The 24,937-nt window shown below is 47.0% G+C and overlaps 1 pseudogene; it reads right to left on the bottom strand.

Moving 5' to 3' along the window:
- The window catches only part of LOC115126624 (voltage-dependent P/Q-type calcium channel subunit alpha-1A-like), a 340,470-nt pseudogene that overhangs the window by 256,193 nt on the left and 59,340 nt on the right, over positions 1 to 24,937 (bottom strand).

Here is a 24,937-nt window from a genome sequence, read left to right as displayed (position 1 = left end):
TGAAGTAAGGCTCTATGGTGCTGAGGACAGAGAGATGTTAGACAGTGTGAAGTAAGGCTCTATGGTGCTGAGAGGACAGATATGTTAGACAGTGTAAAGTAAGGCTCTATGGTGCTGAGAGGACAGATAGATGTCAGACAGTGTGAAGTAAGGCTCTATGGTGCTGAGAGGACAGATAGATGTTAGACAGTGTGTAAGGCTCCATGGTGCTGAGAGGATAGATAGATGTTAGACAGTGTGAAGTAAGGCTCTATGGTGCTGAGAGGACAGATAGATGTTAGACAGTGTGAAGTAAGGCTCTATGGTGCTGAGAGGATAGATAGATGTTAGACAGTGTGAAGTAAGGCTCTATGGTGCTGAGAGGACAGATAGATGTTAGACAGTGTGAAGTAAGGCTCCATGGTGCTGAGAGGATAGATAGATGTTAGACAGTGTGAAGTAAGGCTCTATGGTGCTGAGAGGACAGAGAGATGTTAGACAGTGTGAAGTAAGGCTCTATGGTGCTGAGATGAGAGATGTTAGACAGTGTGGAGTAAGGCTCTATGGTGTGAGAGGACAGATGTTAGACAGTGTGAAGTAAGGCTCTATGGTGCTGAGAGGACAGAGAGATGTTAGACAGAGGCTCTATGGTGCTGAGAGGACAGAGATGTTAGACAGTGTGAAGTAAGGCTCTATGGTGCTGAGAGGACAGAGAGATGTCAGACAGTGTGAAGTAAGGCTCTATGGTGCTGAGAGGACAGATAGATGTTAGACAGTGTGAAGTAAGGCTCTATGGTGCTGAGAGGACAGATAAATGTTAGACAGTGTGAATTAAGGCTCTATGGTGCTGAGAGGACAGATAGATGTCAGACAGTGTGAAGTAAGGCTCTATGGTGCTGAGAGGACAGATAGATGTTAGACAGTGTGAAGTAAGGCTCTATGGTGCTGAGAGGACAGAGAGATGTTAGACAGTGTGAAGTAAGGCTCTATGGTGCTGAGAGGACAGATAGATGTTAGACAGTGTGAAGTAAGGCTCTATGGTGACTGAGAGGACAGATAAGATGTTAGACAGTGTGAAGTAAGGCTCTATGGTGCTGAGAGGACAGAGATGTTAGACAGTGTGAAGTAAGGCTCTATGGTGCTGAGAGGACAGAGAGATGTTAGACAGTGTGAAGTAAGGCTCTATGGTGCTGAGAGGACAGATAGATATCAGCCAGTGTGAAGTAAGGCTCTATGGTGCTGAGAGGACAGAGAGATGTTAGACAGTGTGAAGTAAGGCTCTATGGTGCCGAGAGGACTGAGAGATGTTAGACAGTGTGGAGTAAGGCTCTATGGTGCTGAGAGGACAGAGAGATGTTAGACAGTGTGAAGTAAGGCTCTATGGTACTGAGAGGACAGAGAGATGTTAGACAGTGTGAAGTAAGGCTGTATGGTGCCGAGAGGACAGAGAGATGTCAGACAGTGTGAAGTAAGGCTCTATGGTGTTGAGAGGACAGAGAGATGTTAGACAGTGTGAAGTAAGGCTCTATGGTGCTGAGAGGACAGATAGATGTTAGACAGTGTGAAGTAAGGCTCCATGGTGCTGAGAGGATAGATAGATGTTAGACAGTGTGAAGTAAGGCTCTATGGTGCTGAGAGGACAGATAGATGTTAGACAGTGTGAAGTAAGGCTCTATGGTGCTGAGAGGACAGATAGATGTTAGACAGTGTGAAGTAAGGCTCTATGGTGCTGAGAGGATAGATAGATGTTAGACAGTGTGAAGTAAGGCTCTATGGTGCTGAGAGGACAGATATATGTCAGACAGTGTGAAGTAAGGCTCTATGGTGCTGAGAGGACAGATAGATGTTAGACAGTGTGAAGTAAGGCTCCATGGTGCTGAGAGGATAGATAGATGTTAGACAGTGTGAAGTAAGGCTCTATGGTGCTGAGAGGACAGAGAGATGTTAGACAGTGTGAAGTAAGGCTCTATGGTGCTGAGAGGACTGAGAGATGTTAGACAGTGTGGAGTAAGGCTCTATGGTGATGAGAGGACAGAGAGATGTTAGACAGTGTGAAGTAAGGCTCTATGGTGCTGAGAGGACAGAGAGATGTTAGACAGTGTGAAATAAGGCTCTATGGTGCTGAGAGGACAGAGAGATGTTAGACAGTGTGAAGTAAGGCTCTACGGTGCTGAGAGGACAGAGAGATGTCAGACAGTGTGAAGTAAGGCTCTATGGTGCTGAGAGGACAGATAGATGTTAGACAGTGTGAAGTAAGGCTCTATGGTGCTGAGAGGACAGATAGATGTTAGACAGTGTGAATTAAGGCTCTATGGTGCTGAGAGGACAGATAGATGTCAGACAGTGTGAAGTAAGGCTCTATGGTGCTGAGAGGACAGATAGATGTTAGACAGTGTGAAGTAAGGCTCTATGGTGCTGAGAGGACAGAGAGATGTTAGACAGTGTGAAGTAAGGCTCTATGGTGCTGATAGGACAGAGAGATGTTAGACAGTGTGAAGTAAGGCTCTATGGTGCCGAGAGGACTGAGAGATGTTAGACAGTGTGGAGTAAGGCTCTATGGTGATGAGAGGACAGAGAGATGTTAGACAGTGTGAAGTAAGGCTCTATGGTGCTGAGAGGACAGAGATGTTAGACAGTGTGAAGTAAGGCTCTATGGTGCTGAGAGGACAGAGAGATGTTAGACAGTGTGAAGTAAGGCTCTATGGTGCTGAGAGGACAGATAGATATCAGCCAGTGTGAAGTAAGGCTCTATGGTGCTGAGAGGACAGAGAGATGTTAGACAGTGTGAAGTAAGGCTCTATGGTGCCGAGAGGACTGAGAGATGTTAGACAGTGTGGAGTAAGGCTCTATGGTGCTGAGAGGACAGAGAGATGTTAGACAGTGTGAAGTAAGGCTCTATGGTACTGAGAGGACAGAGAGATGTTAGACAGTGTGAAGTAAGGCTGTATGGTGCCGAGAGGACAGAGAGATGTCAGACAGTGTGAATAAGGCTCTATGGTGTTGAGAGGACAGAGATGTTAGACAGTGTGAAGTAAGGCTCTATGGTGCTGAGAGGACAGAGAGATGTTAGACAGTGTGAACTAAGGCTCTATGGTGCTGAGAGGATAGATAGATGTTAGACAGTGTGAAGTAAGGCTCTATGGTGCTGAGAGGACAGATAGATGTTAGACAGTGTGAAGTAAGGCTCTATGGTGCTGAGAGGACAGATATATGTTAGACAGTGTGGAGTAAGGCTCTATGGTGCCGAGAGGACAGAGAGATGTTAGACAGTGTGAAGTAAGGCTCTATGGTGTTGAGAGGACAGAGAGATGTTAGACAGTGTGAAGTAAGGCTCTATGGTGCTGAGAGGACAGAGATATGTTAGACAGTGTGGAGTAAGGCTCTATGGTGCTGAGAGGACAGAGAGATGTTAGACAGTGTGAAGTAAGGCTCTATGGTGCTGAGAGGACAGAGAGATGTTAGACAGTGTGAAGTAAGGCTCTATGGTGCCGAGAGGACAGAGAGATGTCAGACAGTGTGAAGTAAGGCTCTATGGTGTTGAGAGGACAGAGAGATGTTAGACAGTGTGAAGTAAGGCTCTATGGTGCTGAGAGGACAGAGATATGTTAGACAGTGTGAACTAAGGCTCTATGGTGCTGAGAGGACAGATAGATGTTAGACAGTGTGAAGTAAGGCTCTATGGTGCTGAGAGGACAGATAGATGTTAGACAGTGTGAAGTAAGGCTCTATGGTGCTGAGAGGACAGATAGATGTTAGACAGTGTGAAGTAAGGCTCTATGGTGCTGAGAGGACAGATAGATGTTAGACAGTGTGAAGTAAGGCTCTATGGTGATGAGAGGACAGAGAGATGTCAGACAGTGTGAAGTAAGGCTCTATGGTGTTGAGAGGACAGAGAGATGTTAGACAGTGTGAACTAAGGCTCTATGGTGCTGAGAGGACAGAGATATGTTAGACAGTGTGAACTAAGGCTCTATGGTGCTGAGAGGACAGAGAGATGTTAGACAGTGTGAAGTAAGGCTCTATGGTGCTGACAGGACAGATAGATGTTAGACAGTGTGAAGTAAGGCTCTATGGTGATGAGAGGACAGAGAGATGTTAGACAGTGTGAAGTAAGGCTCTATGGTGCTGAGAGGACAGAGAGATGTTAGACAGTGTGAAGTAAGGCTCTATGGTGCTGAGAGGACAGAGAGATGTTAGACAGTGTGAAGTAAGGCTCTATGGTGCTGAGAGGACAGATATATATCAGACAGTGTGAAGTAAGGCTCTATGGTGCTGAGAGGACAGAGAGATGTCAGACAGTGTGAAGTAAGGCTCTATGGTGCTGAGAGGACAGATAGATGTTAGACAGTGTGAAGTAAGGCTCTATGGTGCTGAGAGGACAGAGAGATGTTAGACAGTGTGAAGTAAGGCTCTATGGTGCTGATAGGACAGAGAGATGTTAGACAGTGTGAAGTAAGGCTCTATGGTGCTGAGAGGACAGAGAGATGTTAGACAGTGTGAAGTAAGGCTCTATGGTGCTGAGAGGACAGAGAGATGTTAGACAGTGTGAAGTAAGGCTCTATGGTGCTGAGAGGACAGAGATGTTAGACAGTGTGAAGTAAGGCTCTATGGTGCTGAGAGGACAGAGATGTTAGACAGAGTAAGGCTCTATGGTGCTGAGAGGACAGATAGATATCAGCCAGTGTGAAGTAAGGCTCTATGGTGCTGAGAGGACAGAGAGATGTTAGACAGTGTGAAGTAAGGCTCTATGGTGCGAGAGGACTGAGATGTTAGACAGTGTGGAGTAAGGCTCTATGGTGCTGAGAGGACAGAGATGTTAGACAGTGTGAAGTAAGGCTCTATGGTGCTGAGAGGACAGAGAGATGTTAGACAGTGTGAAGTAAGGCTCTATGGTGCCTGAGGACAGAGAGATGTCAGACAGTGTGAAGTAAGGCTCTATGGTGTTGAGAGGACAGAGAGATGTTAGACAGTGTGAAGTAAGGCTCTATGGTGCTGAGAGGACAGAGATATGTTAGACAGTGTGAACTAAGGCTCTATGGTGCTGAGAGGATAGATAGATGTTAGACAGTGTGAAGTAAGGCTCTATGGTGCTGAGAGGACAGATAGATGTTAGACAGTGTGAAGTAAGGCTCTATGGTGCTGAGAGGACAGATATATGTTAGACAGTGTGGAGTAAGGCTCTATGGTGCCGAGAGGACAGAGAGATGTTAGACAGTGTGAAGTAAGGCTCTATGGTGTTGAGAGGACAGAGAGATGTTAGACAGTGTGAAGTAAGGCTCTATGGTGCTGAGAGGACAGAGATATGTTAGACAGTGTGAAGTAAGGCTCTATGGTTCTGAGAGGACAGAGAGATGTTAGACAGTGTGAAGTAAGGCTCTATGGTGCTGAGAGGACAGAGAGATGTTAGACAGTGTGAAGTAAGGCTCTATGGTGCTGAGAGGACAGAGAGATGTCAGACAGTGTGAAGTAAGGCTCTATGGTGTTGAGAGGACAGAGAGATGTTAGACAGTGTGAAGTAAGGCTCTATGGTGCTGAGAGGACAGAGATATGTTAGACAGTGTGAACTAAGGCTCTATGGTGCTGAGAGGACAGATATATGTTAGACAGTGTGAAGTAAGGCTCTATGGTGCTGAGAGGACAGATAGATGTTAGACAGTGTGAAGTAAGGCTCTATGGTGCTGAGAGGACAGATATATGTTAGACAGTGTGAAGTAAGGCTCTATGGTGCTGAGAGGACAGAGAGATGTTAGACAGTGTGAAGTAAGGCTCTATGGTGCTGAGAGGACAGAGAGATGTCAGACAGTGTGAAGTAAGGCTCTATGGCGTTGAGAGGACAGAGAGATGTTAGACAGTGTGAAGTAAGGCTCTATGGTGCTGAGAGGACAGAGATATGTTAGACAGTGTGAAGTAAGGCTCTATGGTGCTGAGAGGACAGATAGATGTCAGACAGTGTGAAGTAAGGCTCTATGGTGCTGAGAGGACAGAGAGATGTTAGACAGTGTGAAGTAAGGCTCTGTGGTGATGAGAGGACAGAGAGATGTTAGACAGTGTGAAGTAAGGCTCTATGGTGCTGAGAGGACAGAGAGATGTTAGACAGTGTGAAGTAAGGCTCTATGGTGCTGAGAGGACAGAGAGATGTTAGACAGTGTGAAAGGCTCTATGGTGCTGAGAGGACTGAGAGATGTTAGACAGTGTGAAGTAAGGCTCTATGGTGCTGAGAGGACAGAGAGATGTTAGACAGTGTGAAGTAAGGCTCTATGGTGCTGAGAGGACAGAGAGATGTTAGACAGTGTGAAGTAAGGCTCTATGGTGCTGAGAGGACAGAGAGATGTCAGACAGTGTGAAGTAAGGCTCTATGGTGTTGAGAGGACAGAGAGATGTTAGACAGTGTGAAGTAAGGCTCTATGGTGCTGAGAGGACAGAGATATGTTAGACAGTGTGAACTAAGGCTCTATGGTGCTGAGAGGATAGATAGATGTTAGACAGTGTGAAGTAAGGCTCTATGGTGCTGAGAGGACAGATAGATGTTAGACAGTGTGAAGTAAGGCTCTATGGTGCTGAGAGGACAGATATATGTTAGACAGTGTGAAGTAAGGCTCTATGGTGCTGAGAGGACAGAGAGATGTTAGACAGTGTGAAGTAAGGCTCTATGGTGCTGAGAGGACAGAGAGATGTTAGACAGTGTGAAGTAAGGCTCTATGGTGCTGAGAGGACAGAGATATGTTAGACAGTGTGGAGTAAGGTGAAGTAAGGCTCTAATGGTGCTGAGAGGACAGAGAGATGTTAGACAGTGTGAAGTAAGGCTCTATGGTGCTGAGAGGACAGAGAGATGTTAGACAGTGTGAAGTAAGGCTCTATGGTGCTGAGAGGACAGAGAGATGTCAGACAGTGTGAAGTAAGGCTCTATGGTGTTGAGAGGACAGAGAGATGTTAGACAGTGTGAAGTAAGGCTCTATGGTGCTGAGAGGACAGAGATATGTTAGACAGTGTGAACTAAGGCTCTATGGTGCTGAGAGGATAGATAGATGTTAGACAGTGTGAAGTAAGGCTCTATGGTGCTGAGAGGACAGATAGATGTTAGACAGTGTGAAGTAAGGCTCTATGGTGCTGAGAGGACAGATATATGTTAGACAGTGTGGAAGTAAGGCTCTATGGTGCTGAGAGGACAGAGAGATGTTAGACAGTGTGAAGTAAGGCTCTATGGTGCCTGAGAGGACAGAGAGATGTCAGACAGTGTGAAGTAAGGCTCTATGGTGTTGAGAGGACAGAGAGATGTTAGACAGTGTGAAGTAAGGCTCTATGGTGCTGAGAGGACAGAGATATGTTAGACAGTGTGAACTAAGGCTCTATGGTGCTGAGAGGACAGATAGATGTTAGACAGTGTGAAGTAAGGCTCTATGGTGCTGAGAGGACAGAGAGATGTTAGACAGTGTGGAAGTAAGGCTCTGTGGTGATGAGAGGACAGATAGATGTTAGACAGTGTGAAGTAAGGCTCTATGGTGCTGAGAGGACAGAGAGATGTTAGACAGTGTGAAGTAAGGCTCTATGGTGCTGAGAGGACAGAGAGATGTTAGACAGTGTGAAGTAAGGCTCTATGGTGCTGAGAGGACAGATATATATAAGACAGTGTGAAGTAAGGCTCTATGGTGCTGAGAGGACAGAGAGATGTTAGACAGTGTGAAGTAAGGCTCTATGGTGCTGAGAGGACAGATAGATGTTAGACAGTGTGAAGTAAGGCTCTATGGTGCTGAGAGGACAGAGAGATGTTAGACAGTGTGAAGTAAGGCTCTATGGTGCTGATAGGACAGAGAGATGTTAGACAGTGTGAAGTAAGGCTCTATGGTGCCGAGAGGACTGAGAGATGTTAGACAGTGTGGAGTAAGGCTCTATGGTGATGAGAGGACTGAGAGATGTTAGACAGTGTGAAGTAAGGCTCTATGGTGCTGAGAGGACAGAGATGTTAGACAGTGTGAAGTAAGGCTCTATGGTGCTGAGAGGACAGAGAGATGTTAGACAGTGTGAAGTAAGGCTCCATGGTGCTGAGAGGACAGAGAGATGTTAGACAGTGTGAAGTAAGGCTCTATGGTGCCGAGAGGACAGAGAGATGTCAGACAGTGTGAAGTAAGGCTCTATGGTGTTGAGAGGACAGAGAGATGTTAGACAGTGTGAAGTAAGGCTCTATGGTGCTGAGAGGACAGAGATATGTTAGACAGTGTGAACTAAGGCTCTATGGTGCTGAGAGGATAGATAGATGTTAGACAGTGTGAAGTAAGGCTCTATGGTGCTGAGAGGACAGATAGATGTTAGACAGTGTGAAGTAAGGCTCTATGGTGCTGAGAGGACAGATATATGTTAGACAGTGTGGAGTAAGGCTCTATGGTGCTGAGAGGACAGAGAGATGTTAGACAGTGTGAAGTAAGGCTCTATGGTGCCGAGAGGACAGAGAGATGTCAGACAGTGTGAAGTAAGGCTCTATGGTGTTGAGAGGACAGAGAGATGTTAGACAGTGTGAAGTAAGGCTCTATGGTGCTGAGAGGACAGAGATATGTTAGACAGTGTGAACTAAGGCTCTATGGTGCTGAGAGGACAGATAGATGTTAGACAGTGTGAAGTAAGGCTCTATGGTGCTGAGAGGACAGAGAGATGTTAGACAGTGTGGAGTAAGGCTCTGTGGTGATGAGAGGACAGAGAGATGTTAGACAGTGTGAAGTAAGGCTCTATGGTGCTGAGAGGACAGAGAGATGTTAGACAGTGTGAAGTAAGGCTCTATGGTGCTGAGAGGACAGAGAGATGTTAGACAGTGTGAAGTAAGGCTCTATGGTGCCGAGAGGACTGAGAGATGTTAGACAGTGTGGAGTAAGGCTCTATGGTGCTGAGAGGACAGAGAGATGTTAGACAGTGTGAAGTAAGGCTCTATGGTACTGAGAGGACAGAGAGATGTTAGACAGTGTGAAGTAAGGCTGTATGGTGCCGAGAGGACAGAGAGATGTCAGACAGTGTGAAGTAAGGCTCTATGGTGTTGAGAGGACAGAGAGATGTTAGACAGTGTGAAGTAAGGCTCTATGGTGCTGAGAGGACAGAGATATGTTAGACAGTGTGAACTAAGGCTCTATGGTGCTGAGAGGATAGATAGATGTTAGACAGTGTGAAGTAAGGCTCTATGGTGCTGAGAGGACAGATAGATGTTAGACAGTGTGAAGTAAGGCTCTATGGTGCTGAGAGGACAGATATATGTTAGACAGTGTGGAGTAAGGCTCTATGGTGCCGAGAGGACAGAGAGATGTTAGACAGTGTGAAGTAAGGCTCTATGGTGTTGAGAGGACAGAGAGATGTTAGACAGTGTGAAGTAAGGCTCTATGGTGCTGAGAGGACAGAGAGATGTTAGACAGTGTGAGTAAGGCTCTATGGTGCTGAGAGGACAGAGAGATGTTAGACAGTGTGAAGTAAGGCTCTATGGTGCTGAGAGGACAGAGAGATGTTAGACAGTGTGAAGTAAGGCTCTATGGTGCTGAGAGGACAGAGAGATGTCAGACAGTGTGAAGTAAGGCTCTATGGTGTTGAGAGGACAGAGAGATGTTAGACAGTGTGAAGTAAGGCTCTATGGTGCTGAGAGGACAGAGATATGTTAGACAGTGTGAACTAAGGCTCTATGGTGCTGAGAGGATAGATAGATGTTAGACAGTGTGAAGTAAGGCTCTATGGTGCTGAGAGGACAGATAGATGTTAGACAGTGTGAAGTAAGGCTCTATGGTGCTGAGAGGACAGATATATGTTAGACAGTGTGGAAGTAAGGCTCTATGGTGCTGAGAGGACAGAGAGATGTTAGACAGTGTGAAGTAAGGCTCTATGGTGCCGAGAGGACAGAGATGTCAGACAGTGTGAAGTAAGGCTCTATGGTGTTGAGAGGACAGAGAGATGTTAGACAGTGTGAAGTAAGGCTCTATGGTGCTGAGAGGACAGAGATATGTTAGACAGTGTGAACTAAGGCTCTATGGTGCTGAGAGGACAGATAGATGTTAGACAGTGTGAAGTAAGGCTCTATGGTGCTGAGAGGACAGAGAGATGTTAGACAGTGTGGAGTAAGGCTCTGTGGTGATGAGAGGACAGAGAGATGTTAGACAGTGTGAAGTAAGGCTCTATGGTGCTGAGAGGACAGAGAGATGTTAGACAGTGTGAAGTAAGGCTCTATGGTGCTGAGAGGACAGAGAGATGTTAGACAGTGTGAAGTAAGGCTCTATGGTGCTGAGAGGACAGATATATATAAGACAGTGTGAAGTAAGGCTCTATGGTGCTGAGAGGACAGAGAGATGTTAGACAGTGTGAAGTAAGGCTCTATGGTGCTGAGAGGACAGATAGATGTTAGACAGTGTGAAGTAAGGCTCTATGGTGCTGAGAGGACAGAGAGATGTTAGACAGTGTGAAGTAAGGCTCTATGGTGCTGATAGGACAGAGAGATGTTAGACAGTGTGAAGTAAGGCTCTATGGTGCTGAGAGGACAGAGATGTTAGACAGTGTGGAAGTAAGGCTCTATGGTGATGAGAGGACTGAGAGATGTTAGACAGTGTGAAGTAAGGCTCTATGGTGCTGAGAGGACAGAGATGTTAGACAGTGTGAAGTAAGGCTCTATGGTGCTGAGAGGACAGAGAGATGTTAGACAGTGTGAAGTAAGGCTCTATGGTGCTGAGAGGACAGATAGATATCAGCCAGTGTGAAGTAAGGCTCTATGGTGCTGAGAGGACAGAGAGATGTTAGACAGTGTGAAGTAAGGCTCTATGGTGCCGAGAGGACTGAGAGATGTTAGACAGTGTGGAGTAAGGCTCTATGGTGCTGAGAGGACAGAGAGATGTTAGACAGTGTGAAGTAAGGCTCTATGGTGTTGAGAGGACAGAGAGATGTTAGACAGTGTGAAGTAAGGCTCTATGGTGCTGAGAGGACAGAGATATGTCAGACAGCGTGAACTAAGGCTCTATGGTGCTGAGAGGATAGATAGATGTTAGACAGTGTGAAGTAAGGCTCTATGGTGCTGAGAGGACAGATAGATGTTAGACAGTGTGAAGTAAGGCTCTATGGTGCTGAGAGGACAGATATATGTTAGACAGTGTGGAGTAAGGCTCTATGGTGCCGAGAGGACAGAGAGATGTTAGACAGTGTGAAGTAAGGCTCTATGGTGTTGAGAGGACAGAGAGATGTTAGACAGTGTGAAGTAAGGCTCTATGGTGCTGAGAGGACAGAGATATGTTAGACAGTGTGGAGTAAGGCTCTATGGTGCTGAGAGGACAGAGAGATGTTAGACAGTGTGAAGTAAGGCTCTATGGTGCTGAGAGGACAGAGAGATGTTAGACAGTGTGAAGTAAGGCTCTATGGTGCTGAGAGGACAGAGATGTCAGACAGTGTGAAGTAAGGCTCTATGGTGTTGAGAGGACAGAGAGATGTTAGACAGTGTGAAGTAAGGCTCTATGGTGCTGAGAGGACAGAGATATGTTAGACAGTGTGAACTAAGGCTCTATGGTGCTGAGAGGATAGATAGATGTTAGACAGTGTGAAGTAAGGCTCTATGGTGCTGAGAGGACAGATAGATGTTAGACAGTGTGAAGTAAGGCTCTATGGTGCTGAGAGGACAGATATATGTTAGACAGTGTGGAGTAAGGCTCTATGGTGCTGAGAGGACAGAGAGATGTTAGACAGTGTGAAGTAAGGCTCTATGGTGCCGAGAGGACAGAGAGATGTCAGACAGTGTGAAGTAAGGCTCTATGGTGTTGAGAGGACAGAGAGATGTTAGACAGTGTGAAGTAAGGCTCTATGGTGCTGAGAGGACAGAGATATGTTAGACAGTGTGAACTAAGGCTCTATGGTGCTGAGAGGACAGATAGATGTTAGACAGTGTGAAGTAAGGCTCTATGGTGCTGAGAGGACAGAGAGATGTTAGACAGTGTGGAGTAAGGCTCTGTGGTGATGAGAGGACAGAGAGATGTTAGACAGTGTGAAGTAAGGCTCTATGGTGCTGAGAGGACAGAGAGATGTTAGACAGTGTGAAGTAAGGCTCTATGGTGCTGAGAGGACAGAGAGATGTTAGACAGTGTGAAGTAAGGCTCTATGGTGCTGAGAGGACAGATATATATAAGACAGTGTGAAGTAAGGCTCTATGGTGCTGAGAGGACAGAGAGATGTTAGACAGTGTGAAGTAAGGCTCTATGGTGCTGAGAGGACAGGGAGATGTCAGACAGTGTGAAGTAAGGCTCTATGGTGCTGAGAGGACAGATATATGTTAGACAGTGTGAAGTAAGGCTCTATGGTGCTAAGAGGACAGATAGATGTTAGACAGTGTGAAGTAAGGCTCTATGGTGCTGAGAGGACAGATATATGTTAGACAGTGTGAAGTAAGGCTCTATGGTGCTGAGAGGACAGATAGATGTTAGACAGTGTGAAGTAAGGCTTTATGGTGCTGAGAGGACAGAGAGATGTTAGACAGTGTGAAGTAAGGCTCTATGGTGCTGAGAGGACAGATAGATGTTAGACAGTGTGAAGTAAGGCTCTATGGTGCTGTTTGTGTGCATTCATATGTGTGTCTGTGTGAGTGTTTGTGTCTATTCATGCATGTGTGTGCGTGCATACATTTGTATGTGTGTATGCATTCGTACGTGGGGGTGTGGGACAAATTTCCGTTTGTGTGTGTGTCCAGTGTGTGTGTGACGTACCAGGCGTTCAGACAGAGGAGTCTTGTCTCCATCGGGCAGATGTTGCTCCAGAGCCAGGACAATACAGTTGGCACAGATGGTGGCCAGGATCAACCACTCAAACGGAGTGAGAGAGTACAGTCAAGGAAGAAAACAGGGAGGAGAGCAGAGAACAGACGGAGAGGACAGGAAGAAACCAGGGAGGAGAGGATAGACGGAGAGGACAGGAAGAAACCAGGGAGGGGTGGACAGACAGAGAGGACGGGAAGAAACCAGGGAGGAGAGGACAGATGGAGAGGACAGGAAGAAACCACGGAGGAGAGGACATACGGAGAGGACAGGAAGAAACCAGGGAGACGAGGACAGACAGAGAGGACAGGAAGAAACCAGGGAGGAGAGGGCAGACAGAGAGGACAGACAGAGAGGACAGGAAGAAACCAGGGAGTAGAAGGCAGACAGAGAGGACAGACAGAGAGGACAGGAAGAAACCAGGGAGGAGAGGGCAGACAGAGAGGACAGACAGAGAGGACAGGAAGAAACCAGGGAGGAGAAGGCAGACAGAGAGGACAGACATAGAGGACAGGAAGAAATCAGGGAGGAGAGGGCAGACAGAGAGGACAGGAAGAAACAAGGGAGGAGAGGGCAGACAGAGAGGACAGGAAGAAACCAGGGAGGAGAGGGCAGACAGAGAGGACAGACAGAGAGGACAGGAAGAAACCAGGGAGGAGAGGGCAAGACAGAGAGGACAGACAGAGAGGACAGGAAGAAACCAGGGAGGAGAAGGCAGACAGAGAGGACAGACATAGAGGACAGGAAGAAATCAGGGAGGAGAGGGCAGACAGAGAGGACAGGAAGAAACAAGGGAGGAGAGGGCAGACAGAGAGGACAGGAAGAAACCAGGGAGGAGAGGGCAGACAGAGAGGACAGACAGAGAGGACAGGAAGAAACCTTGGAGGAGAGGGCAGAAAGAGAGGACAGACAGAGAGGACAGGAATAAACCAGGGAGGAGAGGGCAGGCAGAGAGGACAGGAAGAAACCAGGGAGGAGAGGGCAGACAGAGAAGGCAGACAGAGAGGACAGACAGAGAGGACAGGAAGAAACCAGGGTGGAGAGGGCAGACAGAGAGGACAGACAGAGAGGACAGGAAGAAACCAGGGAGGAGAGGGCAGACAGAGAGGACAGGAAGAAACCAGGGAAGAGAGGACAGACAGAGAGGACAGGAAGAAACCAGGGAGGAGAGGACAGACAGAGAGGACAGGAAGAAACCAGGGAGGAGAGGACAGACAGAGAGGACAGGAAGAAACCAGGGAAGAGAGGGCAGACAGAGAGGGCAGGAAAAAAACAGGGAGGAGAGGACAGAGAGGACAGGAAGAAACCAGGGAGGAGAGCAGAAGAGGACAGACAGAGAGGACAGGAAGAGATCTGGGAGGAGAGGAGAAGAGGACAGACAGAGAGGACAGGAAGAGATCTGGGAGAAGAGGACAGACAGAGAGGACAGGAAGAGATCTGGGAGGAGAGGGCAGGAAGAGATCTGGGAGAAGAGGACAGACAGAGAGGACAGGAAAAGATCTGGGAGGAGAGGGCAGACAGAGAGGACAGGAAGAGATCTGGGAGGAGAGGCTACCGGAGACCTGGAACTCCATGTGGGTCGTGTCGTTCTTTTAACGCAACGTAACGTAATCAACACTGCTAGCTAGCCAGCTAGCCCCCGAATAGCAGCACTGTAGAAACTATTACACTCAACGGAACGACTTGATTAGTGTAGTGTCAACAACGCAGCCACTGCCAGCTAGCCTACAAAGTCAACAACGCAGCCACTGCCAGCTAGCCTACTTCAGCAGTACTGTATCATTTTAATCATTTTAGTCAATAAGATTCTTGCTACATAAGCTTAACTTTCTGAACATTCGAGACGTGTAGTCCACTTGTCATTCCAATCTCCTTTGCATTAGCATAGCCTCTTCTGTAGCCTGTCAACTATGTGTCTGTCTATCCCTGTTCTCTCCTCTCTGCACAGACCATACAAACGCTCCACACCGCGTGGCCGTCAGCCACCCTAATCTGGTGGTCCCAGCGCGCACGACCCACGTGGAGTTCCAGGTCTCCGGTAGCCTCTGGAACTGCCGATCTGCGGCCAACAAGGCAGAGTTCATCTCATCCTATGCCTCCCTCCAGTCCCTCGACTTCTTGGCACTGACGGAAACATGGATCACCACAGATAACACTGCTACTCCTACTGCTCTCTCTTCGTCCGCCCACGTGTTCTCGCACACCCCGAGAGCTTCTGGTCAGCGGGGTGGTGGTGGCACCGGGATCCTCATCTCTCCCAAGTGGTCATTCTCTCTTTCTCCCCTTACCCATCTGTCTATCGCCTCTTTTGAATTCCATGCTGTCACAGTTACCAGCCCTTTCAAGCTTAACATCCTTATCATTTATCGCCCTCCAGGTTCCCTCGGAGAGTTCATCAATGAGCTTGATGCCTTGATAAGCTCCTTTCCTGAGGACGGCTCACCTCTCACAGTTCTGGGTGACTTTAACCTCCCCACGTCTACCTTTGACTCATTCCTCTCTGCCTCCTTCTTTCCACTCCTCTCCTCTTTTGACCTCACCCTCTCACCTTCCCCCCTACTCACAAGGCAGGCAATACGCTCGACCTCATCTTTACTAGATGCTGTTCTTCCACTAACCTCATTGCAACTCCCCTCCAAGTCTCCGACCACTACCTTGTATCCTTTTCCCTCTCGCTCTCATCCAACACTTCCCACACTGCCCCTACTCGGATGGTATCGCGCCGTCCCAACCTTCGCTCTCTCTCCCCCGCTACTCTCTCCTCTTCCATCCTATCATCTCTTCCCTCTGCTCAAACCTTCTCCATCCTATCTCCTGATTCTGCCTCCTCAACCCTCCTCTCCTCCCTTTCTGCATCCTTTGACTCTCTATGTCCCCTATCCTCCAGGCAGGCTCGGTCCTCCCCTCCCGCTCCGTGGCTCGACGACTCATTGCGAGCTCACAGAACAGGGCTCCGGGCAGCCGAGCGGAAATGGAGGAAAACTCGCCTCCCTGCGGACCTGGCATCCTTTCACTCCCTCCTCTCTACATTTTCCTCTTCTGTCTCTGCTGCTAAAGCCACTTTCTACCACTCTAAATTCCAAGCATCTGCCTCTAACCCTAGGAAGCTCTTTGCCACCTTCTCCTCCCTCCTGAATCCTCCTCCCCCTCCCCCTCCTCCCTCTCTGCAGATGACTTCGTCAACCATTTTGAAAAGAAGGTCGACGACATCCGATCCTCGTTTGCTAAGTCAAACGACACCGCTGGTTCTGCTCACACTGCCCTACCCTGTGCTCTGACCTCTTTCTCCCTCTCTCTCCAGATGAAATCTCGCGTCTTGTGACGGCCGGCCGCCCAACAACCTGCCCGCTTGACCCTATCCCCTCCTCTCTTCTCCAGACCATTTCCGGAGACCTTCTCCCTTACCTCACCTCGCTCATCAACTCATCCCTGACCGCTGGCTACGTCCCTTCCGTCTTCAAAAGAGCGAGAGTTGCACCCCTTCTGAAAAAAACTACACTCGATCCCTCCGATGTCAACAACTACAGACCAGTATCCCTTCTTTCTTTTCTCTCCAAAACTCTTGAACGTGCCGTCCTTGGCCAGCTCTCCCGCTATCTCTCTCAGAATGACCTTCTTGATCCAAATCAGTCAGGTTTCAAGACTAGTCATTCAACTGAGACTGCTCTTCTCTGTATCACGGAGGCGCTCCGCACTGCTAAAGCTAACTCTCTCTCCTCTGCTCTCATCCTTCTAGACCTATCGGCTGCCTTTTGATACTGTGAACCATCAGATCCTCATCTCCACCCTCTCCGAGTTGGGCATCTACGGCGCGGCCCACGCTTGGATTGCGTCCTACCTGACAGGTCGCTCCTACCAGGTGGCGTGGCGAGAATCTGTCTCCTCACCACGTGCTCTCACCACTGGTGTCCCCCAGGGCTCTGTTCTAGGCCCTCTCCTATTCTCGCTATACACCAAGTCACTTGGCTCTGTCATAACCTCACATGGTCTCTCCTATCATTGCTATGCAGACGACACACAATTAATCTTCTCCTTTCCCCCTTTTGATGACCAGGTGGCGAATCGCATCTCTGCATGTCTGGCAGACATATCAGTGTGGATGACGGATCACCACCTCAAGCTGAACCTCGGCAAGACGGAGCTGCTCTTCCTCCCGGGGAAGGACTGCCCGTTCCATGATCTCGCCATCACGGTTGACAACTCCATTGTGTCCTCCTCCCAGAGCGCTAAGAACCTTGGCGTGATCCTGGACAACACCCTGTCGTTCTCAACTAACATCAAGGCGGTGGCCCGTTCCTGTAGTTTCATGCTCTACAACATCCGCAGAGTACGACCCTGCCTCACACAGGAAGCGGCGCAGGTCCTAATCCAGGCACTTGTCATCTCCCGTCTGGATTACTGCAACTCGCTGTTGGCTGGGCTGCCTGTGCCATTAAACCCCTACAACTCATCCAGAACGCCGCAGCCCGTCTGGTGTTCAACCTTCCCAAGTTCTCTCACGTCACCCCGCTCCTCCGCTCTCTCCACTGGCTTCCAGTTGAAGCTCGCATCCGCTACAAGACCATGGTGCTTGCCTACGGAGCTGTGAGGGGAACGGCACCTCAGTACCTCCAGGCTCTGATCAGGCCCTACACCCAAACAAGGGCACTGCGTTCATCCACCTCTGGCCTGCTCGCCTCCCTACCACTGAGGAAGTACAGTTCCCGCTCAGCCCAGTCAAAACTGTTCGCTGCTCTGGCCCCCCAATGGTGGAACAAACTCCCTCACGACGCCAGGACAGCGGAGTCAATCACCACCTTCCGGAGACACCTGAAACCCCACCTCTTTAAGGAATACCTAGGATAGGATAAAGTAATCCTTCTCACCCCCCCTTAAAAGATTTAGATGCACTATTGTAAAGTGGCTGTTCCACTGGATGTCATAAGGTGAATGCACCAATTTGTAAGTCGCTCTGGATAAGAGCGTCTGCTAAATGACTTAAATGTAAATGTAAATGTAGGATAGGACAGACAGAGAGGACAGGAAGAGATCTGGGAGGAGAGGACAGACAGAGAGGACAGGAAGAGATCTGGGAGGAGAGGGCAGGAAGAGATCTGGGAGAAGAGGACAGACAGAGAGGACAGGAAAAGATCTGGGAGGAGAGGGCAGACAGAGATCTGGGAGGAGAGGGCAGACAGAGAGGACAGACAGAGAGGACAGGAATAAACCAGGGGGAGAGGGCAGACAGAGAGGACAGGAAGAAACCAGGGAGGACAGACAGAGAGGACAGGAATAAACAGGGAGAGGACAGACAGAGAGGACAGGAAGAAACCAGGGAGGAGAGGGCAGACAGAGAGGACAGGAAGAAACCAGGGAAGAGAGGACAGACAGAGAGGACAGGAAGAAACCAGGGAGGAGAGGACAGACAGATAGGGCAGGGAAAAAACAGGGAGGAGAGGACAGACAGAGAGGACAGGAAGAAACCAGGGAAGAGAGGGCAGACAGAGAGGGCAGGAAAAAACTAGGGAGGAGAGGACAGAGAGGACAGGAAGAAACCAGGGAGGAGAGCAGAAGAGGACAGACAGAGAGGACAGGAAGAGATCTGGGAGGAGAGGAGAAGAGGACAGACAGAGAAGACAGGAAGAGATCTGGGAGAAGAGGACAGACAGAGAGGACAGGAAAAGATCTGGGAGGAGAGGGCAGACAGAGAGGACAGGAAGAGATCTGGGAGGAGAGGACAGACAGAGAGGACAGGAAGAGATCTGGGAGGAGAGGACAGACAGAGAGGACAGGATGAGATCTGGGAGGAGAGGGCAGGAAGAGATCTGGGAGAAGAGGACAGACAGAGAGGACAGGAAAAGATCTGGGAGGAGAGGGCAGGAAGAGATCTGGGAGAAGAGGACAGACAGAGAGGACAGGAAAAGATCTGGGAGGAGAGGGCAGACAGAGAGGACAGGAAGAGATCTGGGAGGAGAGGACAGACAGAGAGGACAGGAAGAGATCTGGGAGGAGAGGACAGACAGAGAGGACAGGTAGAGATCTGGGAGGAGAGGACAGACAGAGAGGACAGGAAACGATCTGGGAGGAGAGGGCAGGAAGAGATCTGGGAGAAGAGGACAGACAGAGAGGACAGGAAAAGATCTGGGAGGAGAGGACAGATAGAGAGGACAGGAAGAGATCTGGGAGGAGAGGACAGACAGAGAGGACAGGAAGAGATCTGGGAGGAGAGGACAGACAGAGAGGACAGGAAAAGATCTGGGAGGAGAGGACAGACAGAGAGGACAGGAAGAGATCTGGGAGGAGAGGACAGACAGAGAGGACAGGAAGAGATCTGGGAGGAGAGGAGAAGGAAAAGGACAAGGCGGCAGCAATCTGATACTTAACTAACTCAGTTATTCCCGAATTCCCGAATTTTATAACATTTATAACAAACGTGTATATCATATAATATATTTTAAAATTAAAAATATAATAATGAGCCAACAATTAAAACTTCCAGTCAAAAATAACAACGATATACAGTAGCTATTGGCCGATCATAACCACATGATCGAATGTGTAGTGTTTCCTGAATGGGCTGAGACCTACACTGCACGGGAAACATTAACATATAGCATTGTGTAGTGTTTCCTGAATGGGCTGAGACCTACACTGCACAGTAAACATTAACATATAGCATTGTGTAGTGTTTCCTGAATGGGCTGAGACCTAGTGTTTCCTGAACTGCACGGGAAACATTAACATATAGCATTGTGTAGTGTTTCCTGAATGGGCTGAGACCTACACATTACTGAATGGGAAACATTAACATATAGCATTGTGTAGTGTTTCCTGAATGGGCTGAGACCTACACTGCACGGTAAACATTAACACATTGTGTAGTGTTTCCACTGAGGGAAACATTAACATATAGCATTGTGTAGTGTTTCCTGAATGGGCTGAGACCTACACTGCACAGTAAACATTAACATATAGCATTGTGTAGTGTTTCCTGAATGGGCTGAGACCTACACTGCACGGTAAACATTAACATATAGCATTGTGTAGTGTTTCCTGAATGGGCTGAGACCTACACTGCACGGTAAACATTAACATATAGCATTGTGTAGTGTTTCCTGAATGGGCTGAGACTACACTGCACGGGAAAAGCATTAACATATAGCATTGTGTAGTGTTTCCTGAATGGGGGCTGAGACCTACATGGGCTGAGACCTACACTGCACAGTAAACATTAACATATAGCATTGTGTAGTGTTTCCTGAATGGGCTGAGACCTACACTGCACAGTAAACATTAACATATAGCATTGTGTAGTGTTTCCTGAATGGGCTGAGACCTACACTGCACAGTAAACATTAACATATAGCATTGTGTAGTGTTTCCTGAATGGGCTGAGACCTACACTGCACGGGAAACATTAACATATAGCATTGTGTAGTGTTTCCTGAATGGGCTGAGACCTACACTGCACAGTAAACATTAACATATAGCATTGTGTAGTGTTTCCTGAATGGGCTGAGACCTACACTGCACAGTAAACATTAACATATAGCATTGTGTAGTGTTTCCTGAATGGGCTGAGAGCATTGTGTAGTGTTTCCCTACACTGCACGGGAAACATTAACATATAGCATTGTGTAGTGTTTCCTGAATGGGCTGAGAGTGTTTCCTGAATGGGCTACACTACACTGCACAGTAAACACTGTAGTGTTTCCTGAATGGGCTGAGTAAACATTAACATTAATATAGCATTGTGTAGTGTTTCCTGAATGGGCTGAGACCTACACTGCACGGAAACATTAACATATAGCATTGTGTAGTGTTTCCTGAATGGGCTGAGACCTACACTGCACAGGAAACATTAACATATAGCATTGTGTAGTGTTTCCTGAATGGGCTGAGACCTACACTGCGGGAAACATTAACATATAGCATTGTGTAGTGTTTCCTGAATGGGCTGAGACCTACACTGCACAGTAAACATTAACATATAGCATTGTGTAGTGTTTCCTGAATGGGCTGAGACCTACACTGCACAGTAAACATTAACATATAGCATTGTGTAGTGTTTCCTGAATGGGCTGAGACCAGTAAACATTAACATATAGCATTGTGTAGTGTTTCCTGAATGGGCTGAGACCTACACTGCACGGGAAACATTAACATATAGCATTGTGTAGTGTTTCCTGAATGGGCTGAGACCTACACACAGTAAACATTAACATATAGCATTGTGTAGTGTTTCCTGAATGGGCTGAAACATTAACATATAGCATTGTGTAGTGTTTCCTGAATGGGACCTACACTGAGAAACATTAACATATAGCATTGTGTAGTGTTTCCTACTGAGACTGAATGGGCTGAGACCTACACATTACGGGAAACATTAACATATAGCATTGTGTAGTGTTTCCTGAATGGGCTGAGACCTACACATTAACATATACATTGTGTAGGTTTCCTGAATGGGCTGAACATTAACATATAGCATTGTGTAGTGTTTCCTGAATGGGCTGAGACCTACACTGCACAGTAAACATTAACATATAGCATTGTGTAGTGTTTCCTGAATGGGCTGAGACCTACACTGCACAGTAAACATTAACATATAGCATTGTGTAGTGTTTCCTGAATGGGCTGAGACCTACACTGCACGGTAAACATTAACATATAGCATTGTGTAGTGTTTCCTGAATGGGCTGAGACCTACACTGCACAGGAAACATTAACATATAGCATTGTGTAGTGTTTCCTGAATGGGCTGAGACCTACACTGCACGGGAAACATTAACATATAGCATTGTGTAGTGTTTCCTGAATGGGCTGAGACCTACACTGCACACTGCACAGTAAACATTAACATATAGCATTGTGTAGTGTTTCCTGAATGGGCTGAGACCTACACTGCACGGTAAACATTAACATATAGCATTGTGTAGTGTTTCCTGAATGGGCTGAGACCTACACTGCACGGGAAACACTGCATTGTGTAGTGGGAAACATTAACATATAGCATTGTGTAGTGTTTCCTGAATGGGCTACACTGAGACCTACACTGAGACCTACACACGGTAAACATTAACATATAGCATTGTGTAGTGTTTCCTGAATGGGCTGAGACCTGAACACTGCACGGGAAACATTAACATATAGCATTGTGTAGTGTTTCCTGAATGGGCTGAGACCTACACTGCACGGGAAACATTAACATATAGCATTGTGTAGTGTTTCCTGAATGGGCTGAGACCTACACTGCACAGTAAACATTAACATATAGCATTGTGTAGTGTTTCCTGAATGGGCTGAGACCTACACTGCACGGGAAACATTAACATATAGCATTGTGTAGTGTTTCCTGAATGGGCTGAGACCTACACTGCACGGGAAACATTAACATATAGCATTGTGTAGTGTTTCCTGAATGGGCTGAGACCTACACTGCACATGAGACCTACACTGCACAGTAAACATTAACATATAACATATAGCATTGTGTAGTGTTTCCTGAATGGGCTGAGACCTACACTGCACGGGAAACATTAACATATAGCATTGTGTAGTGTTTCCTGAATGGGCTGAGACCAGGAAACACATATAGCATTGTGTAGTGTTTCCTGAATGGGGGAAACATTAACATATAGCATTGTGTAGTGTTTCCTGAATGGGCTGAGACCTACACATTACGGGAAACATTAACATATAGCATTGTGTAGTGTTTCCTGAATGGGCTGAGACCTACACTGCACAGTAAACATTAACATATAGCATAGTGCATTGTGTAGCAGTGTTTCCTGAATGGGCTGAGACCTACACTGTAAACATTAACATATAGCATTGTGTAGTGTTTCCTGAATGGGCTGAGACCTACACATTACGGGAAACATTAACATATAGCATTGTGTAGTGTTTCCTGAATGGGCTGAGACCTACACTGCACGGGAAACATTAACATATAGCATTGTGTAGTGTTTCCTGAATGGGCTGAGACCTACACTGCACAGTAAACATTAACATATAGCATTGTGTAGTGTTTCCTGAATGGGCTGAGACCTACACTGCACAGTAAACATTAACATATACACTGCACAGGAAACATTAACATATAGCATTGTGTAGTGTTTCCTGAATGGGCTGAGACCTACACTGCATATAGCATTGTGTAGTGTTTCCTGAATGGGCTGGAAACATTAACATATAGCATTGTGTAGTGTTTCCTGAATGGGCTGAGACCTACACTGCACAGTAAACATTAACATATAGCATTGTGTAGTGTTTCCTGAATGGGCTGAGACCTACACTGCACGGTAAACATTAACATATAGCATTGTGTAGTGTTTCCTGAATGGGCTGAGACCTACACTGCACGGTAAACATTAACATATAGCATTGTGTAGTGTTTCCTGAATGGGCTGAGACCTACACTGCACGGTAAACATTAACATATAGCATTGTGTAGTGTTTCCTGAATGGGCTGAGACCTACACATTATGGGAAACATTAACATATAGCATTGTGTAGTGTTTCCTGAATGGGCTGAGACCTACACTGCACAGTAAACATTAACATATAGCATTGTGTAGTGTTTCCTGAATGGGCTGAGACCTACACTGCACGGGAAACATTAACATATAGCATTGTGTAGTGTTTCCTGAATGGGCTGAGACCTACACTGCACAGTAAACATTAACATATAGCATTGTGTAGTGTTTCCTGAATGGGCTGAGACACTGCACAGAAACATTAACTAGCAGTGTTTCCTGAATGGGCTGAGAAACATTAACATATAGCATTGTGTAGTGTTTCCTGAATGGGCTGAGACCTACACTGCACGGGAAACATTAACATATAGCATTGTGTAGTGTTTCCTGAATGGGCTGAGACCTACACATTACGGGAAACATTAACATATAGCATTGTGTAGTGTTTCCTGAATGGGCTGAGACCTACACTGCACGGGAAACATTAACATATAGCATTGTGTAGTGTTTCCTGAATGGGCTGAGACCTACACTGCACGGGAAACATTAACATATAGCATTGTGTAGTGTTTCCTGAATGGGCTGAGACCTACACTGCACAGTAAACATTAACATATAGCATTGTGTAGTGTTTCCTGAATGGGCTGAGACCTACACTGCACGGGAAACTGAGACCTACACTGCACGGGAAACATTAACATATAGCATTGTGTAGTGTTTCCTGAATGGGCTGAGACCTACACTGCACGGGAAACATTAACATATAGCATTGTGTAGTGTTTCCTGAATGGGCTGAGACCTACACCTAAACATTAACATATAGCATTGTGTAGTGTTTCCTGAATGGGGAAACATTAACATATAGCATTGTGTAGTGTTTCCTGAATGGGCTGAGACCTACACTGCACAGTAAACATTAACATATAGCATTGTGTAGTGTTTCCTGAATGGGCTGAGACCTACACTGCACAGTAAACATTAACATATAGCATTGTGTAGTGTTTCCTGAATGGGCTGAGACATTAACTACACTGCACGGTAAAAACATTAACATATAGCATTGTGTAGTGTTTCCTGAATGGGCTGAGACACTGCACAGGAAACATTAACATATAGCATTACGGTAAACATTAACATATAGCATTGTGTAGTGTTTCCTGAATGGGCTGAGACCTACACTGCACGGTAAACATTAACATATAGCATTGTGTAGTGTTTCCTGAATGGGCTGAGACCTACACATTACGGGAAACATTAACATATAGCATTGTGTAGTGTTTCCTGAATGGGCTGAGACCTACACTGCACAGTAAACATTAACATATAGCATTGTGTAGTGTTTCCTGAATGGGCTGAGACCTACACTGCACAGTAAACATTAACATATAGCATTGTGTAGTGTTTCCTGAATGGGCTGAGACCTACACTGCACGGGAAACATTAACATATAGCATTGTGTAGTGTTTCCTGAATGGGCTGAGACCTACACTGCACGGTAAACATTAACATATAGCATTGCAATAACTGCGTACAAATATACGAAGGTGACACCTGCTAAATGGGGATCAGGTCAGAAGAAAACCAGCTGTACAACCACCCTGCATATATAGTATGAACACACACACATCGACACACAGGGTCAGACAGCTGTTCCCTGATGCCTGGTGGGGCCTGTGGTGAGATGTGTGTGTGTTGATGTGAGTGTAACGTAATGCAGTGCTGCAGGGCCCAGTGTGAGTGAGTCAGTCAGACATGCAC

The sequence above is a fragment of the Oncorhynchus nerka genome, linkage group LG26 (assembly GCF_034236695.1).
Source record: "Oncorhynchus nerka isolate Pitt River linkage group LG26, Oner_Uvic_2.0, whole genome shotgun sequence".
Taxonomy (NCBI): Eukaryota; Metazoa; Chordata; class Actinopteri; order Salmoniformes; family Salmonidae; genus Oncorhynchus; species Oncorhynchus nerka.
Note: the sequence above shows the minus strand (reverse complement) of the source record. Positions and strands in the feature narration are given on the sequence as shown.